The sequence below is a fragment of the Podarcis gaigeae genome (genome assembly GCF_964106915.1).
Source record: "Podarcis gaigeae genome assembly, chromosome: 3".
Lineage (NCBI taxonomy): Eukaryota > Metazoa > Chordata > Lepidosauria > Squamata > Lacertidae > Podarcis > Podarcis gaigeae.
The window spans coordinates 74,779,647-74,791,702 of record NC_139680.1 but is presented as its reverse complement, the minus strand read 5'-3'; the positions used below and the strand labels follow the sequence as shown (position 1 = coordinate 74,791,702).

The 12,056-nt window shown below is 43.2% G+C and overlaps 1 protein-coding gene across 1 annotated transcript in view; it reads right to left on the bottom strand.

Moving 5' to 3' along the window:
- Window positions 1–12,056, bottom strand: part of SPRTN (SprT-like N-terminal domain) — a 221,408-nt gene that overhangs the window by 52,047 nt on the left and 157,305 nt on the right. The gene's annotated exons all lie outside the window — the stretch shown is intronic.

Genomic DNA, 12,056 nt, shown 5'->3' with positions numbered 1-12,056 from the left:
CTCCAGTGGCATCTTGCAGCCCATTCCACATTGTTCTGGAATGCAGGACGTCTGCTGGAGATAAGAGGCATCAGACTTTCTATGATGTTCCTTAACTTCTCTTGGGATCCATGACTACAAAAAGAGCTTGTTTTTAGTTCTTTGGGTACATATCCTTCAATGCATATACAGCCATTTTACCGTTTCAAATAGTTTGAATCAGGTATAGAAAATCCAATAATTGGAACTTTTATTTATTTATTAAAGATAAATCAAGCTGTGTCTTTTCCTAACGGCCTCATTAGGCATAGGCTCTGGTTCTGCAAAACCCCTTGATAAAAATTGGCTACAATGATGCTCCTGACCTAGTTGAACTACTTGTAAGATCAAGGCCAAATCCCAACTAAATCACAGGGTGAACTTGCTGAAATCCATGGACTTAATTCCACTGGGTCTACTCTTGAGTCTGACTTAGTTTGACATAACCAACATTCCACAATCTTTGGTGTGCTAGGAGCAATGCATAAAATACACATCATCTGCTGAAAGCTTCAAAGTGTAGTGGAAATCTTGACTGGAGTCAAATGAGCCTGATTCAATAAAAATATGTTTGCTCCTGCAGTGCCATAGCTTGGAAAATAAGTTTCCATTGCACAGAAACTGTATGTTAACTTGCTTGCATATGGTCAACAATAAACTCATAATGGTGAGAAGTTAACATCTGGTTTTCTGAACTTTCTATATGCAGGGCTTTGGTGTTATCTGTGGGTATGTGGATACTGACTCAAATGTAAGGGCCAGTCTCTCTCTCTCTCTCTCTCTCTCTCCACACACACTGCCTCTTTTATTGCTCCCCTGTACAATGGGAATAAAAGATGGGTGATTACATTTTTATCGGGAGCTCAAAAGGAGTACAATGCTTGCTGGAAAGGGAGTGGAAACTTTGCCTATCTACTATTAACACATGGGGGCTGCTCAGGCCGCGTACCAAACCATACACTCCATAAAGCAGTCAAGTTTCATAAGGCCGCAAAAATCATGGCTTTTCAAAAATGCAGTTCATTCTGACTTCTCTCTTTTTCCAAACAGTGTGACGACTTGGTACATATGAATTAAATGATTTAATACTGTTGTAGATACTGGTATACTGCAAGCTACACGCTCTTCTCGAATGTTTCTTAAAAAACAACAAACAAAAACACCTAATTTGCCCGTTTGAGTAGGAAGTGTCTCCTGTAGCCTATAATCTGATGTGCCTTAGGACGTTTTGTTTTCAAAAGTGTGGGCAATACTTAAAAGCAAGCTTTCTGTGGGAACGTTATCATTCCCCCTCCCCTCTGATGGCTCTTTGGCCTGCCTGTTTTACAGACAGCGTTCCTCTCCCCATGCAGCTACCCCAAAGGAAGTCTGATGATTTCTACTTACATAACCCTCAGCCAGCATGAGGCTACTTGCATGTCCTGAGGGGTGCATTTCATGGGCTGCTGTCAATTTCATTGTTGGTGCTTAAATGGCACATTGAGCTTGCTCTTCTTAACAACCTAAAATAGGTCTGTGCTGTTACACGCTCACTCCAGTGCAGAGCAATAGAGGAAGGACATATTTTCCTTCCAAATTGGGGTCCTGGGAAGCTGTCTGCTTTCAAATAGACCTCCTCTGTCCCCTGCCACCTATTCCATAGCCGATAAGGTCCAATTGTTTATTTAATGTATGTGTGGATGTCATGTACATTTATACCCATCCTTTACGATGCAGTCTCAATGCAGGTTACACGCTACTTAAAACAAGTGAGCCATGTAGTATTTAACAATAGTAAGCCATCAGTTAGACCATATCAAACAGCAAGCAGATGCAGTAGCGATGTAGCAGAAGAAGTGATACTCGTGACTGCACCCTTAAAGGCCAGTGCAAAAAGGTACGGTATGTCATGATGGAACCAGAATACTTTGGAGGGAAGGGCATTGCACAATGTGGAGGCCACTAAAGAGAAACCCCTCATATGTGTTTAATTTATTGGTATACTGCCCTACATCCATAGATCTCAGGGGTGCTTTACACCCCTTATACCTGAAGGAGCGAGCGTCTCCACCCCCATTGTTCAGCATGGACTCTGAGGTCCAGCTCCAAGGGCCTTCTGGCAGTTTCCTCACTGCATGAAGTGAGGTTACAGGGAACCAGGCAGAGGGCCTTCTCTGTGGTGGCACCCGCCCTGTGAAACACCCTCCCATCAGATGTCAAGGAAATAAACAACTATCTGACTTTTAGAAGACATCTGAAGGCAGCCCTTTTAAGGGAAGTTTTTAATGTCTGATGTTTTATTGTATTTTTAACATTTTGTTGGAAGCTGCCCAGAGTGGCTGGGGAAACCCAGCCAGATGGGCAGGGTATCAATAATAAATTATCATTACTATATTACATACTTTACAGCGGGATGGGACCACCAGCAAGGCCTCCCCTGCTGAACATAACATCTGATCAGATCTATGTGGGTGGAGGCACTTCTTAAGATGGGCCCAAGTCGTTTATAGAGCTTTATTTTTGTTGTTGTTGTTTTGTTGTTTAGTCGTTTAGTCGTGTCCGACTCTTCGTGACCCCGTGGACCAGAGCACGCCAGGCACTCCTGTCTTCCAGCGTCATAACTTTTATATGCCTGTTGTCTTTGTCCATGGAGTTTTCTTGGCAGGGATACTGAAGTGGCTTGCCGCTTCCTGCTCCAGGTGGATCACGTCTGGTCAAAACTCTCCACTATGACCTGTCCATCTTGGGTGGCCCTGCACGGCATAGTTCATAGCTTCTCTGAGTTATTCAAGCCCCTTCACCATGGCAAGGCAGTGATCCATGAAGGGGATAGAGTTTTATATGTCGATGCAAACATCTTGTATTGTGCTTGGAAGCACTCCGGCAGCTGGTGCTGACCTTTAAGAACCAGTGTGGTTTGTCCTCCCCTGCCCTGGCTGCTGCATTCAGCATTGGCTGCAGCTTCCAAACCATCAAGGGAAGACCCACAAAGCGTTTGCTACAATAGTCCAGTCTGGAGGTTATCAGAACATGGGTCACCGCAGTCAAGCTATCTCTGTTCATGGGCGTCCATAATTGGTGAACAAGCCAGAAAATAGGTACTCCAAGCCTCCCTGAGCCTCAAGTGACAAGGCTGAATTGAGGAGTACCCCCTCATTTCTTCAGGAGAGAGCAACCTTGTCCATAACAGGTCATCTACTCCCTTCTTGGACCTGAGAGCCAGCAATTTACAATGCTCCCATCTTACAATGACCCCTGCAGGACACTGCAAATTATTTCACATTGATTACCCTCCCACAATGGCACAGACGTAGAAGTGAAACGATTGCAGAGCACCCCCCCCCCAATTTCTAAACCCACAAAGCTGCTCCAGGAGGATACTATGATCAAACGTCACTGAGAGGTGAAGGAGAATCAATATAACTTCATTTCTTCTGTCCCTCTCTCAACAAAAGTCATCGACCAAGGTGGCCAAGACTGTTTTGGTGTCATACTGGGGCCTGAGTCTGGACTCAGAAGGGTCCAAATGGTCAACTTCTTCCAACCACATTGCCACCACCATCTTGAGTGTCTTGTCTAAGAAGGGACTAATAGCACCCAGGTGATAGAACGTCAACACTTCTGGATCCAGGAAGGTCCTCTTAAGGGCAGGGCACACCACCGCCTCTTTAAGAGTACCTTCCCATCCCACACCAAGGCTTTCACCACTTCCTGGGCCTACCCAGTTAACTCCCTCTGGTCCACTCTTATAAGTAATAATGAGCAATGGTCAAGAGGAAAAGACCATATCATGAGGCTGCAACAATTGAAACTGATCTAAGTTAACAAGGACACAGTGTTCTGGACTGATTTGATTTGGCCAAAGATGTCATATTTAAAAAGCAAAAATCTGATTTGAAGTTAGCCAGGCTGCTTCTAAAGGAAGTAATGGGAAATAGATGGCATGAGGAGCTCCCTTAGGATATTTTTGAACCCCAAACCTAGGGCTTCAGAGGGCCGTGAGATAGGACTGGCATAGCTGGAGTTGTTCACCCCTCGTTTAGATCTGGCTGCCCTTCTAGCCAGATCCTTTTGTCCACTGTCTCTGGGAATTAACAGTTAAGTACGGATGTTAACCAGAAACTGTTTTCCATGTTTCCCTCTGTCAAGGGACCATGTTGGAATGATCCTGATAAATGTTTGCTTTTAAAGAATTCAGCTGTTGCAGTTTAGGCCCCTTTCAAGTGGGTGCATATATATGTGTGTCTGTATCAGCCCTTCTCCACTCTGGAGCTGCTCAGATGCTTTGAATTACAACTCCCAACAGCTCCAGCCAGGCTGACTGGGGCAGATGGGAGCTCTAGTCCAAAACATCTGGAGGGCACCATCCCTGCCCTCACCCTCGCTTCCCCTTTCTACCCCACGCAACTACTAAGCTCACTTTTCACCTTCACAACCTGATTTCTGAAGTCACTTCTCTCTTCTGTTTCTCAGCTCTGTTTTCATCTTCACCTCAGGTCCATGCATCACCCTCCTTTAGTATACAGTGGTACCTCAAGATACATACGCTTCAAGTTACATATGCTTCAGGTTACAGACTCCACTAACCCAGAAATATTACCTCGGGTTAAGAACTTTGCTTCAGGATGAGAACAGAAATCGTGCTCCGGCGGTGCGGCAGCAGCAGGAGGCCCCATTAGCTAAAGTGGTGCTTCAGGTTAAGAACAGATTCAGGTTAAGTACGGACCTCTGGAATGAATTAAGTACTTAACCTGAGTTACCACTGTACCCCTCTTTGCACAAAAAGCCACCTCTTGCATCTTATTCTACCCACACGTTGCAGCTACTCAGCAACCTTTTCATCCTCTGTCCAACTATGAAGTCACCATCCCCTTGTGTTCTAAAGACCTTTCCATGCCCCTACTTTCATCTTCACCCCATTCCTGTGCCTCAACCCGCCTGCTTGCATAACAACCTGTGGTGATGTTTAAAACCAGTATTTCTCTCTCAGTTTCTCCCCACTCTTGCTTTACTTAAATGTCTGCCATTGTTATAAACCCTCTCAGTGTCCCTCCCTTCTCACTTCCATGTCCTGGCCACAGCTGCTGTGCAAATTGCCTTCACTTTTGTACACATCTTCCATGTGTTGCAAATACTTTTACTTTCTTGTAAAATCTTGCATGAGCAGAGACTTTGCCTGTAAGTACTTGTTTCATCTGGCAAGGGAATGGTAAGAAAGAAGGAAAGCTGCTTTTACCAGGACTACATCAGTTTGATTTGTTATTTCTATGGTGACATGTAAGTAGGGTTGCCAACTTGCCAGAACACAAATGTCTACCCAGAATTTTGCTTTCATTTTGTTTTTATGCCAGCTGCCAAAAAAGCAAGGGGAAGGAACAATTCATATATATATGCTGATAGGTGAGCACACAACATTTGTCCTATGCACTGTCTCCTGGCTCTTCCGGAGTCCCGGAATGCTTGATATTCCAGAGAGGGCAAAGCTGTTTATGCATCAGCTTGGACATGCAACATCTATTTCAGTCTTTGCTCTCAACATGCAAGCCATAGAAGTAGTCAGTGTAATTCAAAACTTCTTTCCTGTAACTTAAAAAATAGCTTTTCTATTAAAAGAAACTGTCTCATTTGCACTTTCTTTTTTGAAAGCTGATGGGCACCAAACAATCATCCTGCTGAGGCCATGCTCACACTTAAACTGATCCCTATTGATGGCTGACTCTACATGGTGGACCATTTACATGCAGCATGGATGAAGAGTAAGTGGTCCACTGCCATATTCTTACAATTAGGAACTTGAGCAAGGACAGAATCCATCCTGCTCCTCTTCAACAGTTTTACTATTCCATGGGAAGTTCTATTCTAGGAAATGACAGCCTCTGGCCCTCCATCCCTGACAATAGGCCATGCTGGCTGGGGGTGATGGGAGTTGGCATCCAAAAACATCTGGAGGGCCACAGATTCCCCATCCCATACCTTTGTCTTAAGTTACATTTGGGAAAATCCAAGACCTTTTTATCTTGATTCAGGGAGGCTCACTATTTGCTACACTCTCCATGAATATGATGGAAAGTGAAGACTTTTGAAAGGCACGCTGTTTAGCTTGGCAACTTGTCCAGTGGAAATATGAACAGGCGGATGTCTGAAGAGTCAGCAGTTTTAATTTCCGGCAGGTACCTGTTGCTGAATTACATTGAACACGGCTCACATCTTTTGAGGATCCAGCAGTTCAGCTTATCCCATGCACGTAATCTGAAACCTTCAGGTCTTTGAAATGTAATCAGCCCTTGCTTTGTTCCCTGGAGATGTTATGCTGGCTTGCTGGACAGGAAGCCCATAGTCCTGTTTGCCTTCAACTTTCAGCAAATTCTGTGTTCACCCAAAGGCTAAGAATATGATTTTGCCAACAATCCTTTTGCAAAATGTAAGCACTGTTTGAATAAACACAAGTGTTGCACAAAGCTGATATAAACAGATGTCTTTTTTGGTGCTGTGTAAGCTGCTGTTGCACACACCCGCACATCTGGACAGCACTATGTATGGATTATGGAGGTCTGGCTGTGTTTTGCCCTGTGGTAACTTTGTCCATGTGCACGGTGGTGTGATCAAAAGGCCTTTTCAGCTGCCGTGTCTGAAATATTGGGTGAAGTGGGAGCTGAAGCTGATAAGAATGCATTGATGTAAGTCCATTGTAAATAAGGTTTCCCAGGAACACCAAAGCCTTTGTCATTTTCTGATGGATGAACGGACATTCCTGAGGGAGAATTTTATATTAAAGCCACGTGCTTTGTAAAGTTTTAGCTTGGGAGGAGGAAGAGACAGGTCAAAGTTTTGATACACAGTAGTGTTGTATTTGACACGTTGTGACTTTTCGGTTGCCACCTCAAAATGGAGATTCACTGAGAACTTGTTCTTGTGAAAGAATTAAATGCCTATGGAGCTGCTCTGCCCTTTCCCACACTGAGTTTCTGGCAAACTCAGAGAGGGGAACCTGTGACCCTCCAAATATTGTTGGACTCCAACTCCCATCAGCCCCAGCCAGCATGGCCAGCAGTCAGCGATGATGGGAGCTGGGAGCCCAGCAACATCTGGAGGGCCACAGGTTCCCCATCCCCGATTTTAAGTGCTGATGGCATGGCAAAAAGCCAGATAGATGCTGCTAAACCCTTCACAACAAATGGTCCATCTAAGATATCCAGCATTAATTGCCTGCCAAAAGTCAAAATGGAAAACAACAGCTATGTGAATAATCTCTGAACCTGGAAAAAGCATGCCATTGTGATGAGATCATTAAGGGTGTCTTGTTGAAATAAGAGCAGCCCTTCTGGATGAGACTAAAGGTCCATCTAGCCTGTGAGCTTCCTACCCTAGGAAGGACTATGAAATGGGGAATGAACATGGAGATTCTGTAGATAAGTCCATCAAAGATGCAGGCTCTCAAAAATGTTTGGCATGCTCACCTGGGCCTATTTTAATGTCACATGTGGGCTGAAATGAGAAAAAGGGGTTACAAAGCTTCAGTAGCTGCAGTGATGTGCCCTGCCTTTAAGAGGACCTTCCTGGACCTAGAAGTGTTGAAGTCCCCCCCCCCCCCCGGCTATTATTTCCATCTTAGGCAAGGTGCTCAAGATGGTGGTGGCAAGAAGTAGCTGGAAAAGGTTAACTATCTGGGTTCTTCTGAATCCAGACTCAGGTCCCAGTACAACACCAAAACAGTATTGGCCACCTTGGTCGATGGCTTTTGTTGAGAGAGGGGCAGAATAAATGCAATGTCCTGTATGTGGAAACCAGAATGAGAAGGAGAGGGGAAGACGAAGAGAGGTACATTTGTCATATCAGCACTCAGTCAACAAAATGCAAGTCACAGTTTGGCAATACTGACCAAAATCTCACAATCTCACAAACCAGTTTCGGACTTTTCCAGCTTGCTCATGACTTTATGACATTTTGGTTAGTCTTAATTAAGGTGTTTCCAAGCTGCGGTTCCCATGGGTCCATCATGGTAGCTACATATAATTTTTGAGTGCCTTGGAGAACACAAAAAAATGTTTTTTAAAAACCTATTGCTAGCAACATGTTATAGGTGCAAACTCATTCTCTGAAAAACAGACTATGAAAAGGTGAATCAAAATGAATGTACATAGGATGGGAGGGCTTTGTGTTGGCTCCTCCTCAAATAACCTATGCTCAGACCAGCTGCCCATAACAAGTCTATATATAAACCTATATTAAGCTTCTCAATCTGGGAGGCGGGCCTTTCTATGGAGTTATGAACAATGATGGGGCTGTGGGGCATGGAGAGGGAGAAGGCAAGACCCACCCTCCCAGTCGAACCCAGATTTAATTTAGTTTCGTTACTGTGGTTAACATGCTTTACCCCTGAGAAAAAGTATATCTGAATGAGACCTGAGATTGCTGTTTTGCTAGTTTAGGTTGGTAGTATGGGAGAAAAAAGAAACAATATCTTATTGCAACAGAACAGAACTCGTTTTTCATTATCTGGAGCTCATCTCCAAAGCAAAATGCAAGGTTAAGGAGAACGCAGGCTGCCTTCCAGAAATGGGAGGAACTGGCTGTTCTGAGCTCCCTTTCCACTTTCAGAAACCCAGTGAAGAAAAATCAGAGTTACTTCTCTGTGACCCTTCAATATGCAGCACTGATTTATTTTTTTCATTAAATCACATAAGCACAATAAATCATCAACAGTGACAGCTACATCAAGTGATGAAAAAGCCTCAAATCCTATCATATCACACCATTACTTGTTTCTTGGTCTATATATGTGAACTATCTGGGTAATGAGAATCTGAAACTGTTATTACATCTCCCTCAAAGCCTTTTTGTGTCCTGCCTGTAGTTTAATGGATTAATTTAAATGTGCCTGGTCGGCATGTGAAAGAATGTTGTCAAGAGATCGAGATAGTTGGAAAAAAATCAGATTAAAATAGTTTCTGTTTATCCTACATTCTTATGATTAATATAATTCCTTTCTTTAAACTGCTGTTTAGGTGAATCTTCTGTGCTGCTTAGCATAAGTCTAACATTGCAAGTGTGAAGTATAAGATATTCTGCTGGATTGTCTTGTAGAAAGATGTGCTCAAGGCTCTCGCTGAAGTAGGAGTTGGGTAGGCACAATGATTTTTATCATAAGGTGGCTCCAATCTCCCATTAACACCATTTTGCTGTGCTTTGTACAGCTTTGTACCAATTAGTATGAAAGAAGAGGGTGCTTTGGAGTATGTACAGAGTGCTTCCCCTTACTACTGAATAGATTAGTACTTAGATCTCAGATCTGGATTTAGGATAAGGGCTTCCAGCAGAGATTCATTGCTTCCAGGCAGACTCAACCACATCTCTCTAATTTGGGAATTATGCGCTAATGCAGGGATCAGTGGTGGATCTTGGAGTCTCGAATTTCAGTGGCACTGTGAGCAACACATTGGTGTCTCTCACACTAGCATCCTAGTCAAAATAACAAAGTATTCTGTGGCATCTTGAAGACTAACATTTTTATTGTGGCAGAAGCTTTCATCTGATCCATGAGGTGTCTGAGGACTAAAGGTCACAAAATGCAGTAGATGACAACAAGGCTTTCACATTCCTACACAAGTGCCCAAATCTCTGAATCAAAAGATGCAAAGGGACCCATTCCAGAGAACACCTCTGGTTAATATGTCAGCAGTGTAGAAATTTCATACCTTATTTATATTCAACTCTTTGGTGGATTCTGGTGCTTTTAAAGTGTACCAATGCATTTTTAGAGCATATGAGCCCCTAACTACTTCCATAAGAAGGACTCCCTGGTCTCAGTCTCTCCAGCTCATCTTGCAATTTCAAAGCCTGCTTATGTTTAATTTATTTGTAATTAGAAGTGGCACTTTGTCCCAATTGCCAGGCTTTCATGTTGTCTGCATCCATTTCTTGCTTTGCCTAACTACTCCATAATGATAGTCCCAGCATGCTACCTTTCCCTCTTCCTCAAAATGAAACACACACTCACTCATTCCCGTACCAATCTGCAGCAGTCAGGTGGAGTGACTGAAAAATTAAAACAAAAATGTGTGTTTCTTGCTGAAAAGGATTAAAAGTCAGGAAAGATAGCAGAGAGATGAAGCCTGGTACTTTTACCAGCAATGCATGCCTGATAACAAGGCACCAAATCCTAACCAGGAAGGAACTATTGTTGACATCTTGGAGAGGAGCAGGACATCTTTCTCTAATTGAGATAGAATCCCGGCCATTTTCAAAGGACTTTGAAGTACCTTCTGATTATCTTCTCTAGAAGATAATGGATGACAAAGAGAGTAAGGAGTGGTTCTTTCTTAAAATATAGTAATACATTTATCTAGCCTGCTTAATTGTAGTTGCCAGACAGAAACGAGGCCCAGATGTGCGACCCACAAAGGAGGCAAAGGAAATGTTAGAAGAAGAATAAAAAGCAATCAGTGTAACGTCATGCATTGAGACCTCCCATGCTTTCTGTACACCAGACATGTATGTACAGCATGTCTCCAGGTTGTATCATCATGTTTTGAATGCCAGATTCTTTGATATCCTGTTCCCACGAAAGGGGCTAAATGTAGGGAAGTTAAGAATGAAATAATATTTCAGGCATGATTCTCTCCTTTGTTTTTTCTCCTTAGGTACATAAGATATATATGAGTATAAACATGCTCCTTCAAATGTAATTTTTTAAACACAATTTTCTTTTTAAAACCACTTCTCTGCCATTGGCCCAGAAGCTTACTCCTCTTAGTTTTGTTTTGCTTTTTTAAAAAAGAGCAGTCAAGTATTATGTGACAATGCTCATCACACAGTATGTTCACATGGGCGTAGCTAAGGGGGGTTGTGGGGGGGCAGCAGCCCCCTAAATCAAGTAAATCAATAAAAATACTTAGTTAACTGAGGTTCTGCCCCCCCTAACATGAAGCTTGCCCCCTGCCAACAAAAATCCTGGCTATGCGCATGTGTGTTCCTAGTTATTTTCTGCATAGTTTAACAGCTAGAGATGAAAAACTTTTGCTGAGAGAACTTTGTCACATGGATTAAGATCTGGCTGCAGATGTTTAGGCTTTCGGGATCTCCAGGGCAGCAAGAAGTTTGGTTTGTGTGTGCTCTGTGCATTGCTGTATTACTGTTCTCAGGAGCAGTTTAGGCTTATAGTTTCCCAAGGTACTATAATCAGATTGGCATTTCTGCCTGAAAAAATATCCAATTGACTCACAAGCCTTTGTAGACAATAAGCACCGACTTACTGAGCTGACGCTTGAAAAGGAAAGTCAATAACATTGCCACATTGATCTTGCTAATTTGGAAAAGGAGGTGAGCTCGTCCATTTTGTTTCAAGTACATGAAAGCAACTTTGTGGTTCACTCACTGCAGCCGGGCTGGACTTTTCTGCTCTCTTCAGCAAATCTTTTCAATGCTGCAAAATATCACACCTGGAAATGTGCACACACCATCGCTCTAAACAAGGTGCAACAACTCCCATCAGCTCCAGCCAGCAAAGCCAGTGGTCAGTGGTGACAGTAGCTGCAGTCAAAACTGGCTTCTTCTGCTCTAAGCTTTTCAAATTCTGTTGTCTTGTAATGCCGTTAGCAAATATTTAGCGATATTCAAAGGAAGGTATATAAATAATGCAATTTACAGAGGGGTGGGGGTAGGGATTAGGCCTGCACAGGATGGTTCTGTTTTTGGCTCCAGCTTTTTAATATTTCCATTAGAAGCATTGCATGGGAGATTTGATATCCTTCCCCCTCCCGCAGGCCCTTTTCACTGCATCTGATAAAGATTAGTTGGTGCTGGGTCATTCTTGGCCCCATGCAGCCTCATTAGCTAAGTAAAAGCCTCATTTATTAGCCATTCTGTAATTGTGCTGGGAGAGATGAGGTTGTTCTGCAAGTACTGTAGCCAGTTTGGATAACAAAGGCCCTGATGTCATTTGCCATTTGCTTTCTCCGCTGAACAATCAGTGGGGGATGCTCACTTATGCAATCAGGCAAGTTGAGGTGAAATTGATTGAAGATACAGGACAAAATTAGCCTTTTGCTTGCCTGGATAGC